Below are 25,104 nucleotides of genomic sequence, written 5' to 3'. Positions count from 1 at the left end.
TATCATAAAAGTTTTTCATGAAAGACTTGGGTGAGGTATCCTTTATACTTGGTATAAAGATTTATAGGGATAGATCGAATAGGATGCTAGGCTTGTCCCAGTCTAGGTACATTGACCTTGTGTTGAAGAGGTTCAACATAGAGGGAAGTAAAAGAGATTACTTGCCCATAGGTCATGGCATACAACTCTCTAAGAAGATGTCTCTTAAGACATCTGAAGAGAGAAATAGAATAAATTCTATTCCTTATGCTTCGGTAGTAGGATCAATAATGTATGCTATATTATGTACCAGATCTGATGTTGCTTATGCCTTAGGTATTGTAAGTAGATTTCAGACTGATCCCAGGGAGAATCATTAGAAAGCTGTGAAAAATATACTCAAGTACTTGAGAAGGACTAGAGATATTTTTCTAATATATGATGGATTTGATTTAAAATTGAAAGGTTATACCGATTTTAGTTTTCAATTTGATCTAGATGATAGTAAATCTATATCTGGGTATGTGTTCACTCTCTATGGTGGTGTAGTAAGTTAAAAAAGTTTCAAATAGTAAATTATTGCTGACTCGATTACTGAGACTGAGTATATTGCTACAAGTGAGGCTGCTAAGGAGACTGTCTGGATGAAAATATTCATCACAAAGTTGGGTGTGGCTTCGGAGATTAAACAACCAGTGCCTCTTTATTGTGATAATACTAGGGCAATTGCTCAAGCCAAAGAACCAAAATCTCATCATAAATCCAAGTAAATCCATTCACTAAGACCTTGTCAATGCAGTAGTTTGACCGCCATCTTGATAGCATGGGTATCAAGTATAAGGGCGATTTGCTTTATGTGCAAGTGAGAGATTGAAAGAATAATGCCCTACAAACCAATCGCATATGGGATACGATAGGATGTTTGTTGTAATTTATCTTCCAGACTTATGTAATTGACATTTATGATTAATAAAATAAGATATTTTTATTTCATTATATGCTGCATCTTATTTATTTTAAGATTATAATGAACCCCATAAGTTTAGGCAATGATTTTAGGACCATGATGAGATCACGTCAGTGAGACCTAATTTTTTGATAGCTCTAACCTAAAATATTTTTAGTCATTGGTATATTGAGTCAGGGATCAATGATACTGGTAAGACTGGCATATCCTATATATGCTCAGAAATGAGGGTGGTTGATCTCACAACCACTTATCTAGTGATACTAATACAAGGATATAGATGCTCATTAGAGAATAAGTTCATTGAATTTATCTACGAGAGAATATTAGATGGAGTCTTATTTACATGTCAATTGATATTTCTCTAGTGGGATTTGTGTATGTAATCCTTAGACCTGAGGTCACCATGGAACCTTGTGTACTTGGATCCATGTTTTGGTTCACTACCTTATTTGATTCTCTGATTCTTGTGTGGGATATTTTGAATATGGTGAAAGAGTACATAGAGGTTGTGAGTGATCGATAAGGGATCAGTCACTCCCAATAAGGAGAGCGAACATCCTATGTGATCTCATAGGTCGTTGATTCGAAAGTCTTTGGCCAAAGTAGGGTGATAATTAGAAAAGTTTTTTTAGTGTATCATCAACTAAATCATCATCTTCTAATCAAGATATATAATGATAAGTGATTGAGTTTGACATATTTTCTTGCCCACAGCTCATCTGAGATGTTGTTTGACTGAAGGATTGAATTACACGAAAATTTGCCATTGAAAGATATTTTGATAATTTTTTATCAAAATTTTAAATCTTTTGGATAGTCATGACACATCACTAGATGTCAATCTTAACTTATGGATTCATTAAAATTAAAAGAGTTTAATTTTGAAGTCAATTTGGAAGAGTCCAAGTTGATTGGGACTCTTCAAGTGACCTAATCTCATCGGATTAGGGTTACGTCGAAAGTCTTGATCCACTGCTGGCTAGATTTGGAGCCCAATGGATCACACACTTTGAGATTTGATTTTGGTCTGATCTAATTAGAGTTTAATGTAAATTCTATAGGTTAATTTAGTATGCTAGTACATTGTATTAACCCAAGTTCTCAAATTGGTATGGTTCGAAGTGTTTGAGCTAACCTAGACCAGTTACCTTTTGACCTAATGGGATTGGGTCAAATTGGATTGGATCCTTATCCAACTTGATCCAATTTTAAGTAGAGAAGGACTCCTCTGCACCCACTAGAACCCATGCAAAAAATTAATGCCGCCCCCTTTATTTTTGGCATGTGAAAGGAAGAGTCCTTCTTAATGAAGGCTCTTAATTTTTATGCATTGGCATAATTTCCCACCTAGATCTCCTATGTTTTGATGCCAAAATTAAATGAATTTTTTATGAAATGTAGAGAAGGAAGAGTCCTTCTATTGAAAGTATCTTAATCACCAAAAATTCACTCGATGAATTTATTCTGTGTGTGAGAATTTGGAGTGCCAAAGGTTGGCACCCATTCATCCATTGTGACATCCCTTGGTCTTCTATTTATAGGGGATGCCCCACATGGTTTCCTACTGAGAGTTTTGACTAAAATCAAAGAGAAGGGATGTGGTAAACATATGAAAAATTTTGAAAAAATTCTGAGAAAGAAAAGAGGGAAATTTGATTGGCAAAAGTTGTAAGAAGGGTGGTGAGATTTTTAGCAAGTGTTGCTAGAGTGCCTTAGGGTTTGGTTTTTCTATATATTGGAGCCAAAAATCAAATCCTAGATTGTGTGTCATCTGAACAGTGTCTTCCTGGTGTCATTCTAGTGATAAGATCGAAAGCAACTGAGCTTTAGCATGATCATGATGCAAGTTCGAAGCCAATAGTATTCTTGAGAAGATAAGGCTACGATAGCGCACCAGTTTGGAAGGACCTTGGCCAACTTTTGTGTGGATCACCATTGGAGGACTTCTACACACTAGTTTGGAAGGACCTTGACCAACTTCTATGTGGATCATCATTGGAAGACTTCTACCTTGGAGTCTCATGGAGAATACCAATGTGTTATTTTTTTATTTTGATAAAAGTATAAAATTCTATCCCTATGCATGTTTGGTTTTGCTTTGATCGATATCGGCAAGGTGATTCTAGGGTTTGGATTTTAGCTTTGTAGTTTTATGTGATAGAACTATTGATTTATATAATTTAAAACTTTTAAAAATTACTCTTCACTGCATGGTCAGAATTCAACAGTGGTATCAGAGTCATCCTTTTCTGATTCGATGAAATAAGTGCAATATAGTAGCATGGAATCATTCTTGTTTGTATCCTGCCAAAAATATAGCATTATTTTTAGCATCAGTTCTTCAAACTCAAAAATATGTTTGACTTTTTGTGAACCATGATTTTAAATTACAAATATTAAAATTATGAATTTATGTAATTTAGAATTTTATTATCATGGTAGCTGATACTTAAATCGATGTATAGTGAATAAGGGTGTTATGCATGCCTAATTAGATTAGGGTTTGTTATACTATATGAATTTGTTAGTCATATGTTATGACTTCGATTGTACCTTTATATAATTTTTGACATGATAATGTGATTGCTATTATGAATAGTTGAAGCATGCAAATTTGCATAATTTGTAGTGTACACTTTATGCACTTATAGTTAAGATGTGCCGAGATCAATTTAAAGTTTCTCGTTTAATTATATTATGTTATAATGTTGGAATTTACTTTTTAATCAAAAATTAAATTCTTAAGATCAATTGGTGTCGAAAAAAGTGTAAATGATAATTTTTTAATTAGGTCCGTATGCTAGCCTGGCCAACTCTGTTGGTGTCTAGGAAAGCTACGGGAAGCCTCCCACCTACTTACCTGGCCAATTTGATCTTGTTGAATTTTGAACTTAGATTGATTAGTGATGTAGATATTACAAGGGCCTTCCTTCAAACTTGATCGATAGAGTATGTCAAGATCTAAATGAGCTTGTTATACTATCCACAAGGCTTACTATAGAAATTGACATGATGTTGATCAAGTACAAATTGATGCTTATGGCATATTTGAATAGTATTACTTTGTTGTGCTATCCACAAGGGCAGCATTGTTTAAGTATGACCATATGAGATTGAAGGGTCAACTTAACTAGAACACTATAGTTTGTTGTGCTATCCACAAGACTATACATGATCTAAAAGTCAGAAAGAAAAATGTTAAAAATTATAGAGGTATAATTGGTGAAGAGTTACCTACTCTTGAACTCATGAATGTTTGTTGTGCTATCCATAAGGTGTTTGTGAGGAATAGAGATCTCAACCCTACTAAAAAATATTAGAATATTTTTTGATTTTTATATTTGAGTGAGATGAAGTTCGATGAAATAGTGGGAGACATAATTAGATAAAAATCCTAGTCTAGTTATGCTGTCATCATGAGTCATCCACTTTTATTATGTTCTGGTTGTTGTAGATTAACTACACTCATGGCATCCTCACTTTCACTTAAAGGTATCCTAAATGCAAACAAGTTGACTGGATCCAACTATGTTGACTGGTTAAGGAACTTGAGAATTATTCTCACTCAAGAGAAAGTCTCCTACATTTTGGATACACCTGCTCCAGATTCTCCTGAGAAAGATACTTCCGAGGAGGTAGGGCCGCATATAAGATGTAGAAAAATGACAGTGTAATTGTCAAATGCATCATGCTTGCCTCCATGAGCAACGAGCTCTAGAGACAGCATGAGGACATGGATATTCCCTCTATTCTCCTTAATCTTAAGGAGTTATATGGGGAACAAAGTCGAATTGCTCGATATGAGATATCAAAGCAGTTGTTCCATGCCCGTATGACTGAAGGCACCTCCATACAAACTTATGTCTTAAAGATGATTGATTTGATCACTCATCTAGGACAGCTGGGATTTGCCATGGATGGTGAACTGAGCCAAGATTTAATCCTCTAGTCTCTCTGTGACTTCTTTTCTTAGTTTATTTTTAATTATCATATGAACAAACTGAACATCAGCCTGTCAGAACTGCTGAACATGCTGAAAATAGCAGAGAGCCATTTCAAGGATGAAAAAGCTCAAGTCCTTCATATTGATAATGTTGGGAATAGTGTCCCAAAGTCAATCATCAGCCTGTTGATGGTTATGCTCATTTTTGTATATGTACATGAATTATGAATTAATAAAAATTATTTTGGTATTTTTCATCACAAAATATTTCATCTTCTAATGAACTCCTATGTTGTGGTGAAGTCCTTAGGACTATTTAGACTCGACAAAGGAGAATTTGTCGTTTAGTCCTTAAATTTATTCATGACCAAATGATACGTTGTTACCAAGAATGACAACGTTTATCAAGCATAAGTCATTGTGTGCCATATAGGTTGGTTGTCCTCTTAACCAATGAGTGTGGAGACACTGGTATGGCATACAGGTGAGATGTAAGGGTACATCTGCACTGAACGTGACCGACTTTAGAGCTATTTCTACTGTCAAGATTTGCTTCAATGGAATATGGGTATAAATATCCCTCCGATTAGAGACCGCTAGGTGACTTGCAAGCAACTCACTGCACTTAGGCACTGGACTACCTAAATTTTTAATTCAATGACGGAAGGTTGCTGGGTGTAGTCAAGTACTTGACTTATCGGTGCGTGTGTCAAGATGGGATTGACCACTCCAGTTTAAGAGCTGTGTACAGTCATGTTTCAATTTAGCAAAACCTTAGCCAGGATAGTCCTTGTGAGGAGTCACAGGACTGTTTGAGTTGAGCACGATTCGGATGATCTGATCAGGGTTGACAGTTTAACCCTGAGTCATCCTAAACACAGGGGTCAAAAGGATGAATTATACAGTAATCATATTCATGTAGGTTCTGAGTATTGCGATTGCGACTATTCGACCTATCTGGATGTCAGGTACCATTGCTAGATGGTCACTTCGATTAGTACAGGAATTGGTTCCTGTGCTACCGACTTAGGTTCGAACCTGCGGGGTCACACACATTAGAGGTTCCTATCTGATCTAATGGCTGGTGTAGAATCCTATATGTTTGAGACTCAGTGATTGAGAATCAGGATTCTCTGATCATGAGTTCCACACATTATGGATACCGGGGTCAAGAGTCCCATCGGTTGGGACTTTTCGATCAGGGTTACATATCGATGAATTCTGATGCCCGATTGCCCATCGGATTTGGACTCAGTACTTATGAGAGGTTTAATTAATGATTTGATTGCTAATTAACTTAATTTGATTGAGTAATTATTTTTGGATCAAGTCCAATTGAATTGGATTCAGTTGGGTTTGACCCAATTAGGTTAAGAGTTAATCAAATCGTCGAGATGGTTTGGTCCCTGATTTGATCAGGGGTTGGGCTTAGTCAATTTTTGATTCGATTAGGATTTTATTGAGTGTAATTAAGCCTAATTAAGTTGGGTTTAAATTAGTCTAATTGGACCTAACTTATTTGGTTCAATTAGGTTGGTTTAAATAATTAAACCACCTTGACCCAATCTCCATGCACCACCTCACTTCCATTGCACCCATTTGAATTCATGAGAAGGAACTTCTCATGAATTATTTTCTCATGTCAAGCCCTCTCCATGCCCCACTTTAATGTGCCAAATGAATGGATAAGGATGATTGGTTGGCCATTTAAATTCAAAATAAAGTTTGAATTTGAATGGACAATCAATCTTTGCACCTTATCCCTTTTTTTATGCCCCATTTATTACATGAGAAAAGGTTTCTCATGAAATCACTCCAGGCACAATTTAAGTCATGCCTCGCACCTTTAGTGGATAAGGGATGAGTTGGTGTCCATTTGAATTCAAAATTTGATTGGAATTCAAATGTGCAATTACTCATCTTTATCCTTTCTTTTGGATAAGACGTTTGACGTTGTTATAAAAGGAGGAGAAGAGTGGGGCGTGCAAGAAGAAGATTTTTGGAGAAAAATTCTGGGACGTGAGAAGTCTTGTGCATGAGAAGGAAGTCCATATCTTTCCAAGAGAAAAAGAAAGAAAAGAAGGAAAAGTGGGTGCAAGGTTTCCGGTGAGTTCCCTAGAGTTTTAGCCTGGGGTTCGAGAAGTGAGAAAGTGAGCTACAAGTGTCGTGAGCCCACAAAATCTCAGAAAGATCTTCAACATCCTCTCAAGCATGTCTGTTAATGATTCAGAGCATCTGAAGAATCGACAGACATCGATCGAAGGAGTTCGATCAGCATCGACCGTCAAAAGGACTTTACAATGAGCTAGCACTCGTGAGGAGTCGATCAGATCGAAAGTTTCGTGTGGATGATTTGCAGAGGCCAGATATACTGTGTGGCTGCATCATGATGATCAGACTCTCTCGACGGTGTTCAGATTACGGTGATCTACTACCTGCACAAAGGTATTGTGTTCTGAACACATTACAGTAAAGTGTTTACTGTTCGAATTTGAATTTTAAATTTAAATACATGCATGCTATATATCATATTTAGATCCTAGTGTAGGATAAATTTATATTAATTAATTAGATTAATTAATATTTTTTCACTGTAAAATCATAATTTTGAAAAAGTTTTAAAATTACTATTTTACCCCTGCACTGAATTTTCCCCACAAATGATATCAGAGCGGGTTCTTAGACATGATATATATATTTGCATGCATAGATTAAGTTGTAATCTAAAAGTTTAAATTTAAAATTCAAAATTTAAATTTTAAAAGTTGTTCGAAATTTAAAATTTGAAAATTTGAAATTCAAAATTTGAAATTTAAATTTTAAAATTTAAAATTTGAAATTCAAAATTCAAAAATTTGAAATTTAAAATTTGAAATTTGAAATTTGAAATTTGGTTGAAATTTCAAATTTGAAATTTAAAATTTAAAATTCAAAATTTGAAATTCAAAATTTAAAATTCAAAAATTTGAAATTTGAAATTTGTTTGAAATTTGAAATTCAAAATTTAAAATTTGAAATTTAAAATTTAAAATTTAAATTTTAAAATTGGTATATTTAGATATACTTGATCCAAGTACCAAGTAATCGAATTGGGTTGGTTGCTATGACCGTTCGGTCATAGGAGAAAAGTAGGGTTTAAAGGTCCTCTCCTCCCATTCGATGGGATCTCCTATGGCGGTAAGGATGCCACTGTAATTATATCCCATGCAGATGAAGCAGTGAAAGAAATTAATTGTAAAGGTTCAATTATGAAATTTATCATGAATGTGTTAGATTAGATCTAAAGGAATATTCATAATTTATTTTGATTGAGTTATTTTCTGTTATGTAATTAGCAATAGGATTGCTATTTATGAAATGTGCTGATCTATTTGTGAAATGAGTCAACATATTTGGTGAACAGAAAATAAAACTTTTCAAATTTGAAAATTATTTTTGAAATGCCAAACCCTGACCCATCAGCCCAAATACTTAATTAAAAGAATTAAGTGTTGTCTAGTAGGTCTAGAATTGTGAATTAAGACCTAAGACAATTGCATAAACTTATGGGTCAATGGGTTAGATGGATTAGGTCCATAATTGGGTTGACCTAAGGTTAGCTTAAAGAAATGGACTAAATTAGAGTAATTGATCAAATCTAATCAAAAGTTGAATTAGATTAGGTCAAGGATACTCTAGACTCAACTCCAATAGTTGTAGTTGAATGGGTCCATATCTTTAACTAGACCAAGATGGACTTAATTTATGGCTACACGATGGAACCCTATTTAATAAGTTGATCAAATTAAAACTAATGAACCGGTTGGTGTCTAAGGTAAGTTTGACATTTTGATCAGTGGTTTTTAAGCGGAAACTACTCGTAGTGATTCGATCTCTGACGAGTTAATGAATTATCCCCACCACTGATCTCACTTACCTGGCCAACCTAGTGAATTAGGTTTTGATTAGATCACTTGGTGATTAGAGCTCACCCATGTCATTAGGTAAATCAGTTTGACTGATTTAGGTGCTCCTAATGCCAGCTTTAATTAAATCTTTTTTTTTAATCTGACTTGGTGAAGTCAGTGGGAGGATTGAAATTGGTTGGATATTTTCTTCTCATCTATCCTTTAATAAAATCCTCAAAAATTATTAGGTCCCTAAAAATGATTAAGTTATATTGATAACTAAGTCATAGCCTCCCATTAAGTGAGTGATAATGAGTCCATTAGTTTAATAATCATTGGAGGCCCAAAGGCCTGGTGCTTATTGACTAATGAAATTATCATTCATAATATGATAATTTGGTTTGAGTCTTTCTGATGGTGGTCAGGTTGGCCGACGAAAGTCAGACCTGATCATTTATTGGTCCGATTCACCAAATCAAGTCATGTTAATGGTTGGACCTAACCAGATTTTTTCAGTGGAGGCCAAAGCCTACTGATTAGGTTCTGGGGCAAAATCAATTACTAGAAGTTGTTTAGAGAAACAACTGGTTATGAACCTACCCATAGATGCACATGGGTTGACTAACCAAAGTTGGGCTCGTGTGTAGTCTGTGTGAATTCTAGTATCCACTAAGGAATTAAAGTAATTCCTCGAATTGAAGATTGAGGCTATCAGTTCGTAAAAATACTGGGAGAAACTTTAGACTAAAGTCCAAGTCTTTAGTATTTATAATTTATGTACTAATAGAGGTCTGGTTTTCCTTTATGCAGCTATGGCCACTACCCTGTCCCTCCGATCATTATTAGATAATGACAAGCTCATGAGACCTAATTTCGATAGCTGGTATCAAAAATTAAAAATCATCCTTGAGCATGAGCAGATCCTTTATGTAGTAACGGATTCGGCACTTGAGGAGCCAGCCCTGAATGTTAGAGGGATGGTCCGAGACACTTATCAGAAGTGGCTCAACGACCGCACCACCATTCGGTGCATTATGCTGGCGGCAATGAATGATGAGTTCAGCCGCAGGTTCGAGAACGCCCAGCCATAGAAGATGCTTCAAATGTTGAACGACTTCTTTGGCATGCCTGACGATGTTGAAAGGTACAAAACCAATTGTACCATTTTCAATGCTCAGATGAGGGATGGAGCCTCAGTCACTGATCATGTACTGTACATGATCGAAATGATTGAGCGCCTAACTAAACTAGACTTTCCCCTGCATGAGCAGCTCGGTAAGGATACGATCCTTAATTCATTACCCAAGTCCTTCCTCCCCTTCCTTACTCATTTTCAGATGACAAAGCCTGCAGTGAACTACTACAGTTTGTTGGGGTTGCTACAGAACTTTGAGAAGGATCACCAGCTCCATAAGGAGTCGGTGAATGTTGTGGGAGGGTCTTCTTCTGGTCGTCGACCCTTTAAGAAAGGGAAGAAGAAGAACAAGAAGAAGAAGAATAAGAAGGTGCAGCTGCATGCTGGGACGTCTGCACAGGGTCAGACCAAGAAGCACAAGCCCGACCAGAGCCAGACGGAATGCTTCTTTTGCAAGAAGCAGGGGCACTGGAAGAGGAACTGTCCTCTATACATTGCTTCCCTGGATCCAAACAGGCCAAAGAAGAAGCAAGGTACTTATATGATAACACCTTGCAACTTTTCTATTTGTGATACTACTGCCTGGGTGTTGGATACTGGAAGCCCTTATCATATTTATAATTCGATGCAGGATCTGCAGGTCAGTAGGAGATTTGATGAAGGTGAGAGATTCCTGAACGTTGGAGATGGAAGCAAAGTTTCAGTTCTAACATTAAGAATCATGAACCTTGTAATCAATTCTCAAAATGTAATTCTGAGTGAATGTCACTATTGTCTAAGCTTTTTATTAAATATTATTTCTGTAGGCCTTTTGGCCATGAACGGTTATCAATTTTTAATAAAAAAATATTTACAATATCATTTTGAATAGTATTACAATATTTGTTGGATAACTTAATAATAAAATTTACTTTCTATCACAACCTGTTAATGTGGTTCAAACCTTCGGTAAACGCCCTAGAATAGATAATGTGTCAGAAGTCTATCTTTGGCACTGTAGGCTAGGTCATATCAATAAGAACAGGATAAATAGGTTGGCTCAAGAAGGAATTCTTGAAGTAGGTGATTGTGAATCACTTCCAACCTGTGAGTCCTGTCTTCTTGATAAAATGACCAAATCACCTTTTACTGGAAAAGATGAGCGAGCCAGTGAACTCTTGGGTTTGGTACATTTTGATGTATGTGGACCCATGAACTCAAGTGCAAGAGGTGGATATTTCTACTTCATAACCTTCACAGACGACCTATCGAGGTATGGGTATGTCTATTTAATGAAGCATAAATCGGAGTCATTTGAAATGTTCAAACTATTTTGAAATGAGGTAGAAAAATAAACTGAAAAGTGTATTAAAACTCTTCGATCTGATCGAAGAGGTGAATACCTTTTTAATGATTTTCTAACATATCTTAGGGAGAATGGGATTCTCTCTCAGTGGACACCTCCTGGAACACCACAGCATAATGGTGTGTCTAAAAGGAGGAATCGTACCTTGTTGGATATGATTCGATCCATGATGGGGTTTGCTGGTCTGCCGATCTTCCTTTGGAGATATGTGCTCGAATCGGCTTGTTACTTTCTAAATAGGGTTCCGAGTAAGTTTGTAACTAAAATGCCATATGACATATGGATAGGACGTAAGCCAGTACTCTCGCACCTTAGGGTTTGGGGGTGTCCGGCTTATGTTAAACGTTTAATTACGGACAAGCTTGGACCTAGGTCTGACAAGTGTAATTTTATAAGGTACCCAAAAGAGATCAAAGGGTATTACTTCTACCTAGCTGATGAGCAAAAAGTGTTTATCAGCCTTAAGGCAATTTTTTTGGAAAAAGAGTTCCTTGGTGAAGGGACTGTTGCCTCTAAGGTCGAACTTGATGAAATTCGACAAGTGAAAAATCCGACGCAAGTTGCTGAACCGAATTTGATTAGATCTGATCTGGAGCCCATTGATCAAGCACCCTTAAGGCGATCTGGTAGAGTACCACGTCAACCAGACAGATACTATGGTTTCTTGGTCTGGGATGACGATCCTATCGAACTTGATGAAAATGATGAGGATCCGATCACCTACATGGATGCAATGCAGAGACCCGACTCTGAGAAATGGCTAGAGGCCATGAAATCCGAAATGGAGTCCATGAAGGTCAACGATGTGTGGACATTGGTTGACCCATCCAAAAGAGTAAAGCCCATAGGGTGTAAGTGGGTCTTCAAGAGGAAGAGGGGCAAAGATGGAAAGGTGGAAACCTATAAAGCCCGTCTGGTTGCCAAAGGATGTCGTCAACATTATGGTATAGACTATGACGAGACGTTTTCTCCTGTGGCAATGCTCAAATCCATTCAGATTATGCTTGCAATAGCTGCCAATCTGGACTATGAAATCTGGTAGATGGATGTGAAGACAGCTTTCCTAAACGGAGAGCTGGATGAAAAGGTGTATGTGATACAACCTGAAGGATTCACATCTACTGATGAGTCTAAGGTGTGCAGACTACAGAGGTCCATTTATGGACTTAAGCAGGCATCCCGGAGTTGGAACATACATTTTGATAGGATGATCAAGACGTATGGCTTCGTTAAGAACGGAGAAGAGCCCTGCATTTATAAGTGGGCTAATGGTCCAGTAGTGGTATTTCTTGTATTGTATGTGGATGATATTTTCTTAATCGGAAATGATGTCCCTGCATTACAGGGAATAAAGATTTGGCTGTCGTCACAGTTCTCCATGAAGGATTTGGGAGAAGCTTCCTACATCCTAGGGATAAGGATCTATAGGGATAGATCTAAAAGGTTGCTTGGTTTATCCCAGTCTACGTACATAGATACTATGCTGAAGAGGTTCAGCATGGAGAATTCTAAAAAAGGCTATCTACCGATAGGCCATGGAATTTCTCTCTCGAGGAGGGATTGTCCGACAACACCTTAAGAGAGAGAGCGTATGGGTAGGATCCATATGCTTCGGCAGTGGGATCTATCATGTACGCCATGACATGTACACGACCAAATGTGGCATACTCACTAGGGGTAGTGAGTAGACCAACTCTTTATGGGCTAGGTCTGGGTCCAGGATAATTGAGATTAGGTCGAGTCATGGGTGTACATAGGCTTGGATTAACCTAATCTTTCATCGAGTTGGTCAAGGGAGTTTTGGGTTTGGGTTACTTGACCCTGCGTTTATATATATATGCATTGTATAGGTTTGATTAAGCCAAGGAATAGAAAACTTTTTCTCCCAAGTCTCTCTCTCTCTTCTCCCTCTCTCTTCAGCTATTCTCCATGCCCCAGGAGCAAGAAACCCTAGGGTTTCTTGCTGTCAGGTCCCAAAAAGACAGGAGAAGCGGGGGAGGCGCTAGCCCCTCCCCCTTTGTGCTGCCAACTCTTTTCTCTCTCCCTCTATTGTAGCCATCCAAACATCAGGTCTAAGACTTGGAATCTCTTGAGAAGAGGTTGGTACAAGTTTCTCTCAGATCTGGAGTTGATCTGAGGTCGTTTGAGGCACAGGTGAGATCTCCATCAACAGATCTACAGGAAAGGTTGCAATAGGACAGATCTACAAAGTCTAGTTCTATCTACCTTCTTCCCTATCTAGAATATCCTGATTTGAGATCTACAAATTGAAAGACCTCAGTCCAGGCCTGATCTAGTTGGGTACTAGATCTTGGATTTTTTAGAGGTGATCTTAGAGGTGTTCTTTATCTAGAACAAAAGGCTGACGAAGAAGACAGCAACCAGGCTGATTTCGTAAAGGGCCATTGATCGAGTCCAGAAGTCTCCAGATTTGTTCGTTGCTGGTTCTGCTACACCCAAGGTCTGTGGAAGGAGTCAGGATCATGCTCCAATAGTTGGTATTAGAGCCACGGTGGTGAGGAAGCGGTTCCAAGCATGAGAAGTTGAAGATCCCAAGTGCTAAAAATTTTCAGCAAGGTACCATCAAGGTATATTCTACACTTCTTGATTTTATATTGCTTGTTTGGTTTGGATCCAATCATGGGCAGCAATATGAAGGTCGATTTTGAGAAGTTTGATGGCAAAAAAAAATTTTTCATGTGAAAAATCCGAGTGGAGGATCTTCTGGTGCAAGCAGATCTGGATCAGACTTTGGATAAGAAGCCTGAGGGAATGACAGATAGACAGTGGGCATCGTTGGAGAAGAAAGCATGCTCGGTGATCAGAGGATGTTTGACGGATGTGGCATTGTATTCGGTGCTGGAAGAAAAGACCCTGAAGGGCCTTTGGTCGAAGTTGCACACCATGTATATGGGGAAGAATATGTGCAACAAGCTAATACTGAAGAAGAGGTTGTACAGTCTTCGGATGCAGGAGGGATCTGATGTGATTGGCCACATTTAGAGGTTCGACTAGTTGTGCATGGAGTTGATGAATATCGGGGTGAAGCTGGATGAGGATGACAAGTTTCTATTGTTTTTGTGTTCGCTGTCAGGATCTATGACTCTTTGGTGACTACACTGCTCTACGGCAAGGAGACTCTGGAATATGAGGACATGGTCTCGGTGCTGAGGTCTAATGAGCAAAGAAAAAAGTTGACCAGAGATCGGGCTCCCCAAGAGGGTTTGGCAGTAGGGGAGAGGACAGGTAGAGGCAGAGGCAGAGCAAGTCCAGGGGGCGGTCCAAGTCCCAGAAGGGAAAGAAAGAGATGAAATGCTTCAAGTGCAATGAGTTCGGGCACTTCAAGTGAAAATGTCCATTATGGAAGAGCAAGAAGGGAGAAAGAAGTGGCTCAGAATCAGTGAGTGCAGTTGCTGGGCAGCAGGTGGAGGATGATCTACTTGTGGTATCAGATGGTCACAGACATTACATAGAGGAGTGGACACTAGACTCTGCGTGCTCACATCACTACACACCACACAGGTCTTGGTTTGCGACATACACCAATACAGATGAGGGATCAGTGACTCTAGGCGACAATCATCCTTGCAAGGTGGCTGGGATAGGGACAGTCAGGGTGAGGATGTTTGATGGGATTGTGAGGATAATGACAAATGTAAAGCATGTCCCGGAGCTGGAAAAGAATCTGGTGTCACTAGGCTACTTGGAGCACAGTGGATACAGCTTCAGCAGTAGGGCTAGAAGCGAAGTATTGAACATCTCCAATGGAGCTATGGTGGTGATGAGAGGCAGGAGGTTGGACAATAACCTCTATCACATGGAGGGATCTGTGGTGACCGAAGAGTCTGATGCAGCAGTTGCAGCACAGGACCAGCAGGGGGCTTACAGGATGTGGCACTACCGCCTAGGCCACATGGGTGACAAGGGGCTGAGGGAGTTGAGCAGGAGAGGACTCATCTCTGATCTGGAGGATGGTGCTATAGGAGAGATCTGTGAGCCTTGCCAGATGGAAAAGTAGAGGAGAGTTCAGTTCAACATCAGTACAACCTGCAGTGCAGCCCCTCAGGAGTTAGTACACACGGATGTGTGGGGACCAACCCCAGTTTCAGTTAGGAATGGGACCAGATACTTCATGACCCTGATTGATGATTTCTCAAGAAAACTCTGGATTTACTTCATGAGAGAGAAGTCAGAGGTCTTCACCAAGTTCAAGATCTGGAGAGCTGAGGTGGAGAAGGAGCAGGGGAGGAGTGTGAAGTGTTTGAGGTCAGATAATGGCGGGGAGTACACCAGCAGAGAGTTTCAGGACTACTGCGAGGAGTGTGGGATCAAGAGATACTTCTCAGTTAAGGGGACTCCACAGCAGAATGGGGTGGTCGAGAGGATGAACAAAATACTTCTGGAAAAGGCACGATGCACGAGGCTGCAGGCAGGGCTTCCAAAGGTGTTCTGGGTTGACACAGTTGATGCAACGGGTTACTTGGTCAATCGGTCACCTCACACTAGGTTGGATGGCAGACTTCCAGAGGAGGTGTGGTCTGGGAGGATAGTTGGGCTGGGCCATCTACGGGTATTTGGGTGCACGGCCTATGTGCACATTGGAGCTGGTGAGCGGAGCAAGCTAGATGCCAGATCATGCAAGACGGTGTTTCTAGGCTATCCACAAGGAGTTAAGGGATACAGGCTGTGGGATCCCTTGGAAAAGAAGGTTATCATTAGTCAGGATGTGACTTTTGATGAGGAGTCAGTCCTATGGAGGTGAGCAGGCATGGAGGAGCAGCAGGAGTAGGAGGAGGTCCAACAGGGCACTGCTGGACAGCTTACCTCTTTGATTTTGCCTCTTGCAGGTACTACGGGAGGACATGACATTCAGGTGGAGAACCTACCTAAGGTGTCTCTACAGGTGGAGAAGACTCGGATGGATGATCAAGGCGGAGAGGTCCAGCAGGAGCGAGCTGGATCGAGAACTGATATCGGTGTTGCCCTACACAAGCCCAAGAGGACCATCAGGCAATCGGACCGATATGGCTTCGAGGAGACACTGTCATATGCCTTGGTGACAGCGAATGGAGACCCATATACGTATCAGGAGGCTATTGAGAGCCAGGACAGAAAGCGGTGGGTCCAGGCGATGTCCGAGGAGATGCAGTCTCTCCACCAGATCCAGACGTGGCGATTGGTGTAGTTGCCATAGGGGAAGAGGCCCATTGGCTGCAAATGGGTCTACAGTCGCAAGGAAGGGCCTTCAGAGCAGGGAAGTATCAGATTCAAAGCGAGGTAGTGGCCAAGGGATACTCTCAGAAGGAAGGCATCGACTTCAGCGAGGTCTTCTCTCCCGTCGTCAGACATACTTCTATCAGAGTGTTGCTGAGCATTATAGCAGCTCAGGATTTAGAGCTGGAGTAGATGGATGTTAAGACGGTATTCCTCCATGGGCATTTGGAGGAGAGGATTTACATGGAGCAGCCATCCGATTTCAGGGATCCAGGATCAGAGGAAAAGGTTTGTTTGTTGCAGAAGTCGCTGTACGGGCTGAAGCAGTCGTCGAGGCAATGGTACAAGCGGTTCGACTCCTATGTGCACAGCATTAGACTTTCTAGGGTGTTCCTACTCTTGTATGTGGATGACATGCTTATAGCATGCAAGAGTAGGAAGGTTGTGCAGGATCTGAAGGCATCCTTATCTCGAGAGTTTGAGATGAAGGATTTGGGCCCTGCAAGGAAGATCCTAGGCATGGAGATTTTTAGAGATCGAGCCTGGAGAGTGCCGCATCTATCTCAGGGGGGCTACATACGGAAGGTTTTAGAGAGGTTCGGGATGAAGGGAGCAAAGCCGACGGAGCTGCCACTTGCCGGTCACTTCAGACTCTCAAAGACCATGGCACCACAGACTGAGGTGGAGGCTCAGGAGATGGAGATGGTTCCTTATGCTTTAGGAGTTGGGAGCTTGATGTATGCGATGGTCTGTTGTAAGCCAGACATCGCTCATGCAGTGAGTCAGGTTAGCAGGTTCATGGTGCAGCCTGGTAGGGAGCACTGGAGAGCTCTGAAGTGGATATTCAGATACCTGACAGGTTCAGTTGGAGTTGGTATCTACTACAGATAGCGAGGAGGTGCAGTGGGATACTCTGACATGTCCAGGGAGGCTCAGGGGCTGATTGGTGGTCATGTAGATGCAGACTTCGATGGAGATGTGGATACTCGAAGGTCTACGACAGGCTTCATCTTTAGCCTGTATGGAGGTCCTATTTCTTGGAGATCGAGTTTGCAGCCTATCACGGCCCTATCCACTACAGAGGTGGAATACATCGGGCTGATAGAAGCAGCTAAGGAGGTAATTTGGCTGAAGGGTTTGTTGACGGAGATGGGTCTTACTCAGGAGGCCATTAGAGTGCACTGTGATAGCCAGAGTGCACTTCTATTAGCACAGAACTCAGTCTATCATGCAAGGATAAAGCACATTGACATTCGATATCATCGGATCAGGGAGCTTGTGGAGGATGGCAAGGTGGAGCTGGTAAAGGTACACACCAAGGAGAATCCAGCTGATGCACTTACGAAGGTACTTCCACGGGACAGCTTTCAGAGATGTGTTGAGCTGATTCGACTGATAGACAGAGTGGAGCTGGTTGAGGCCTTAGGACACCAAGGTGGAGATTGTTGTGATTCAGGTGGTGTGCCCAAGGCCCAGGGGACCAAGGCTAAGGCCAAGGTCCATCATTCATGAGGGCTTCATGGAGGCTCTAGGGCTAGTTGGGCCCTAGGTTGAAAGGCTGTGGGCCTTTCGGGTTCTTGAGGTCTAGGTTATGTGGGCTTCAAGGGACCAACTCTTTATGGGCTAGGTCTGGGCCCAAGATAGGTGAGATTAGGTCGAGTCATAGGTGTACATGGGCTTGGGTTAACCTAATCTCCCATAGAGTTGGTCAAGGGAGTTTTGGGTTTGGGTCACTTGACCCTGTGTTTATATATACATGCATTGTATAGGTTTGATTAAGCTAAGGAATAGAAAACTCTTTCTCCCAAGTCTCTCTCTCTCTTCTCCCTCTCTCTCCAGCTATTCTCCATGCCCCAGGAGCAAGAAACCCTAGGGTTTCTTGCCGCCAGGTCCCAAAAAGGCAGGAGAAGCAGGGGAGGCGCTAGCCCCTCCCCCTTTGTGCCACCAACTCTTTTCTCTCTCTCTCTCTTGCAGCCATCCAAACATTAGGTCCAGGACCTGGAATCTCTTGAGAAGAGGTTGGTACAAGTTTCTCTCAGATCTGGAGTTGATCTGAGGTCGTTTGAGGTGCGGGTGAGATCTCCATCAACAGATCTACAGGAAAGGCTGCAGTAGGACAGATCTGTAAGGTCTAGTTCTATCTACCTTCTTCCCTATTTAGAATACCCCGATTTGAGATCTGGAAACTGGAAGACCTCGGTCCAGGCCTGATCTGATTGGGTACCAGATCTTGAATTTTTTAGAGGTGATCTTAGAGGTGTTCTTTATCTGGAACAAAAGGCTGACGAAGAAGACAACAACCAGACTGATTTCATAAAGGGCCTTTGATCGAGTCTAGAAGTCTTCAGATTTGTTCGTTGCTGGTTTCCCTGCACCCAAGGTCCGTGGGAGGAATCGGGATCATGCTCCAACATAATTATTTTAAGATTCAAGGATGTCCTGCCTATGTCTTGGACAGCAGGTGGATATGTTAGAGAATAGGTCTATAAAGCTCATCCTAAAAGAGTTTGAGATATTACTTTTTGAAAGAATTGTAATATGATTATGACCCGACATGCTATCTTCTTAAAAAATTATTTAACTAAGATAAAGCAGTGGGAGGAAAGTTGTTGGGAATAGTGTCCCAAAGCCAATCGTCAGCCTGTTGATGGTTGTGCTCATTTTTGTATGTGTACATGAATTATGAATTAATAAAAATTATTTTGATATTTTTCATCACAAAATGTTTCATCTTCTAATGAACTACTATGTTGTGGTGAAGTCTTTAAGACTATTTAGACTCGACAAAGGACGATTTGTCATTTAGTCCTTAAATCTGTTTGCAACCAAATGATACGTTGTTATTAAGGATGACAACGTTTATCAAGCATAGGTCATTGTATGCCATATAGGTTGGTTGTCCTCTTAACCAATGAGTGTGGAGACACTGGTATGGCATACAGGTGAGATATAAGGGTACATCTGCATTGAATGTGACCGACTTCGGAGCTATTTCTGCTGTTAAGATTTGCTCCGATAGAATATGGGTACAAATATCCCTCCGATCTGAGACTGCCACGGTGACTTGCAAGCAACTCACTGCACTTAGGTACTGGACTACCTGAATTTCTAATTCAGTGACAGAAGGCTGCTGGGTGTAGTCAAGTACTTGACTTGTCAGTGCATGTGTCAAGATGGGATTGACCACTCCAGTTTAGGAGCTGTGTACAGTCATATTTCAAGTTAGCAAAATCTTGGCCAGGGTAGTCCTTGTGAGGAGTCACAGGACTATTGGAGTTGAGCACGATTCGGATGATCTAATCAGGGTTGACAGTTTAATCCTGAGTCATCCTAAACACAGAGATCAAAAGGATAAATTATACAGTAACCATATTCACGTAGGTTTTGAGTATTGCAATTGCGACTATTCGACCTATCTGATCGTCGGGTACCATTGCTAGATGGTCACTTCGATTAGTACAGGAATTGGTTCCTGTGCTACCGGCTTAGGTTCGAACCTGTGGGGTCATACACATTAGAGGTTCCTATCTGATCTGATGGCTGATGAAGAGTCTTAATACTCATGGACTATGAGTCCTACGTGTCTGAGACTCTGTGATCGAGAATCAGTATTCTCTGATCACGAGTCCCACATATTTTGGGTATCGGGGTCAAGAGTCCCACTGGTCTGGGACTCTTCGATCAGGGTTATATATCGATGAATTCTGATGCCCGATTACCCATCAGATTTGGACTCAATATTTATGAGAGATTTAATTAGTGATTTAATCACTAATTTACTCAATTTGATTGAGTAATTATTTTTGGATCAAGTCCAATTGAATTGGATTCAGTTGGGTTTGACCCGATTAGGTTAAGAGTTGACCTAATCGTCGAGATGGTTTGGTCCCTGATTTGATCAGGGGTTGGGCTTAATTAATTCCTGATTTGATTAGGATTTTATTGAGCCTAATTAAGCCTAATTTAGTTGGGTTTAAATTAGTCTAATTGGGCCTAACTTATTTGGTTCAAATAGGTTGGTTTAAATAATGAAACCACCTTGACCCATTCTCCCTACGCCACCTCACTTCCACTACGCCCATTTGAATTCACGAGAAGGAAGTTCTCATGAATTTTTTCTCATGCAAAGCCCTCCTCACGCCCTACTTTAATACGCCAAATGAGTGGATAAGGATGATTGGTTGGCCATTCAAATTTAAAACAAAGTTTGAATTTGAATGAGCAACCAATCTTAGCATCTTGACCTTATCCTCTTTTAATGCCCGCTTTATTACACGAGAAAATGTTTCTCATGAAATCACTCACGCACAAATTAAGCCACGCCCTCCTCTTCTCATGCCCTTAGTGGATAGGGATAAATTAGTTTCCATTTGAATTCAAAATTTGATTTGAATTCAAATGTGCAATTACTCATCTTTATCCTCTCACGTGGATAAGACCTTGGTTGTTGTTTTAAAAGGAGGAGAAGAGTGGGGCGTGTGCAAGAAAATTTTTGGAGAGAAAATCTGGGTGTGAGGAATCCTTGTGTGCAAGGTGAAGGTCCATATCCTTCTGAGAGAAAAAGAAAGAAAAGAAAGAAAAAATGTGCGCAAGGTTTCAGTGAGTTCTTCAGGGTTTCAGCCTGGAGTTCGGGAAGTGAGAAGGTGAGCTACGAGTGTCGTGAGCCCACCAAATTTTAGGAAGATCTTCAACATCCTTTCAAGCACATCTACTGATGATCGAGAGCATCCAAAGAATCGACAGACATCGATCAAAGGAGTTCGATCAGTATCGACTATCGAAAGGGCTCTACAATAAGCTAGCACTCGTGTGAAGTCGATCAGATTGGAAGCTTCATATGGATGATCTGCAGAGGTCAGACATACTGTGTGGCTGTATCGTGACAATCAGACTCTCCCGACGGTGATTGGATTGCGGCGATCTACTACCCGCACAAAGGTATTGTGTTCTGAACACATTACAGTAAAGTGTTTACTGTTCAAATTTGAATTTCAAATTTAAATGCATACATGCTATATATCATATTTAGATCTTAGTGTAGGATAAATTTTTATTAATTAATTAGATTAATTAATAATTTTTACTGTAAAATAATGATTTTGAAAAAAATTTAAAATTATCATTTTACCCCTGCACTGAATTATCCCCACAAATGGTATCAGAGCGGGTTCTTAGATATGATATATATATTTGTATGCATAGATTAAGTTGTAATCTAAAAGTTTAAATTTAAAATTTGAAATTTAAAATTTGAAATTTAAATTTTGAAAGTTGTTCGAAATTCAAAATTCAAAAATTTGAAATTCAAAAATTTAAAATTTGGTTGAAAATTCAAATTTGAAATTCAAAATATAAAATTCAAAATTTGAAATTCAAAATTTGAAATTCAAAATTTAAAATTCAAAAATTTAAAATTTGAAATTTGAAATTTGTTTGAAATTTGAAATTCAAAATTTAAAATTTGAAATTTGAAATTTGAAATTTAAAATTTAAATTTTGAAATTGGTATATTTAGATATACTTGATTTAAGTAGCAAGTAATCGAATTGGGTTGGTTGCCATGGCCGTCCGGTCATAGGAGAAAAATAGGGTTTAAAGGCCCTCTCCTTCCATTCGATAGGGGCTCCTATGGCGGTAGGGGTGCCGCTGCAATTATATCTCATGCAGATGAAGCAGTAAAAAGAATTAATTATAAAGGTTCAATTGTAAAATTTATCATGAATATGTTAGATTAGATCTAAAGGAATATTCATGATTTTTTTTGATTAAGTTATTTTCTGTTATGTAATTAGCAATAGGATTGCTATTTATGAAATGTGCTGATCTATTTGTGAAATGAGTCAACATATTTGGTGAACAGAAAATAAAACCTTTCAAATTTGAAATTTTTTTTTGAAATGCCAAACTCTGACCCATCAGCCCAAATACTTAATTAAAAGAATTAAGTGTTGTCTAGTAGGTCTAGAATTATGAATTAAGACCTAAGACAATTGCATAAACTTGTGGGTCAATGGGTTAGATGGATTAGGTCCATAATTGGGTTAGACCTAAGGTTAGCTTAAAGAAATGGACTAAATTAGAGTAATTGGTCAAATCTAATCAAAAGTTGAATTAGATTAGGTCAAGGATACTCTAGACTCAACTCCAATAGTTATAGTTGAATGGGTCCATATCTTTAACTAGACTAAGATAGACTTAATTCATGGCTATGCGGTGGAACCCTATTTACTAAGTTGATCAAATTAAAACTAATGAACCGGTTGGTGTCTAAGGTAAGTTTGGCAGTTTGACCAGTGGTTTTTAAGCGGGAGCTACTCGCAGTGATTCAATCTCTGACGAGTTAATGGCTTATCCCCACCACTGATCTCACTTACCTGGCCAACCTGGTGAATTAGGTTTTGATTAGATCACTTGGTGATTAGGACTCACCCATGTCATTAGGTAAATCAGTGTGACTGATTTAGGTGCTCCTAATGCCGGCTTTAATTAAATCATTTTTAATCTGACTTGGTGAAGTCAGTGGGAGGATTGAAATTAGCTGGATATTTTCTTCTCTTTGATTCTTTAATAAAATCTTCAAAAATTATTAGGTCTCTAAAAATGATTAAGTTATATTGATAACTAAATCATAGCCTCCCATTAAGTGAGTGATAATGAGTCTATTAGTTTAATAATCATTGGAGGCCCAAAGGCCTGGTGCTTATGACTAATGGAATTATCATTCATAATATGATAATTTGGTTTGAGTCTTTCTGATGGTGGTCAGGTTGGCCAGTCAAAGTCGGGCCTGATTATTTATTGGTCCGATTCACCAAGTCAAATCATGTTAATGGTTGGACCTAACCAGATCTTTTCAGTGGAGGACAAAGCCTACTGATTAGGTTTTGGGGCAAAATCAATTATTAGAAGTTATTTAGAGAAACAACTAGTTATGAACCTATCCATAGATGCACATGGGTTGACCAACCAAAGTTGGGCTCGTGTGTAGTCTGTGTGGATTCTAGTACCCACTAAGGAATTAAAGTAATTCCTTGAATTGGAGGTTGAGGCTACCAATTCATAAAAATACTGGGAGAAACTTTAGACTAAAGTCCAAGTCTTTAGTATTAATAGTTTATGTACTAAAATAGGTCTGGTTTTTCTTTATGCAGCTATGGCCACTACCCTATCGCTCCGGTCATTATTAGATAATGGACAAGCTCCTGGGACCTAATTTCAATAGCTAGTATCGAAAATTAAAAATCTTCCTTGAGCATGAGCGGATCCTTTATGTAGTAACGGATCCGGCACTTGAGGAGCCAGCCCTGAATGCTAGAGGGACGGTCTGAGATACTTACCATAAGTGGCTCAACGACCACACCACTGTCCAGTGCATAATGCTGGCGGCAATGAATGATGAGTTCAGCTGCAAGTTTGAGAATGCCCAGCCACAGGAGATGCTTCAAATGTTGAACGACTCTTTTGGCATGCCTGACGACGTTGAAAGGCACAAAACTAGTTGTGCCATTTTCAATGCTCAGATGAGGGATGGAGCCTCAGTCACTGATCATGTACTGTACATGATCGAAATGATTGAGCGCCTAAGTAAGCTGGATTTTCCCCTGCATGAGCAGCTCGGTAAGGATGCGATCTTTAATTCTCTGCCCAAGTCCTTCCTTCCCTTCCTTACTCATTTTCGAATGACAAAGCCTGCAGTGAACTACCACGGCTTGTTGGGGTTCCTGCAGAACTTTAAGAAGGACCACCAGCTCCATAAGGAGTCGGTGAATGTTGTAGGAGGGTCTTCTTCTGGTCGTCGATCCTTTAAGAAAGGGAAGAAGAACAAGAAGAAGAAGAATAAGAAGGTGCAGCTGCATGCTGGGACGTCTGCACAGTGTCAGACCAAGAAGCGCAAGCCCGATCAGATCCAGGCGGAGTGCTTCTTTTGCAAGAAGCAGGGGCACTGGAAGAGAAACTATCCTCTATACATTGCCTCACTGGACCCGAACAGGCCAAAGAAGAAGCAAGGTACTTATATGATAACACCTTGCAACTTTTCCATTTGTGATACTACTACCTGGGTATTGGATACCAGAAGTCCTTATCATATTTGCAATTCGATGCAGGGTCTGCAGGTTAGTAGGAGATTTGATGAAGGTGAGAGGTTCTTGAATGTTGGAGATGGAAGCAAAGTTCTAGTTCTAGCATTAAGAATCATGAACCTTGTAATCAATTCTCGAAATATAATTCTGAGTGAATGTCACTATTGTCTAAGCTTTTTATTAAATATTATTTCTGTAGACCTTTTGGCCATGTATGGTTATCAATTTTTAATAAAAAAAAATATTTGCAATATCATTTTGAATGGTGTTATAATGTTTGTTGGACAACTTAATAATGGAATTTACTTTCTATCACAACCTGTTAATGTGGTTCAAACCTCTGATAAATGCCCTAGAATAGATAATATGTCAGAAGTCTACCTTTGATACTGTAGGCTAGGTCATATCAATAAGAACAGGATAAACAGGTTGGCTCAAGAAGGAATTCTTGAAGTAGGTGATTGTGAATCACTTCCAATCTGTGAGTCCTGTCTTCTTAGTAAAATGATCAAGTCACCTTTTACTGGAAAAGGTGAGCGAGCCAGTGAAC

This window comes from Elaeis guineensis, chromosome 10 (genome assembly GCF_000442705.2).
Source record: "Elaeis guineensis isolate ETL-2024a chromosome 10, EG11, whole genome shotgun sequence".
Taxonomy (NCBI): domain Eukaryota; kingdom Viridiplantae; phylum Streptophyta; class Magnoliopsida; order Arecales; family Arecaceae; genus Elaeis; species Elaeis guineensis.
Note: the sequence above shows the minus strand (reverse complement) of the source record.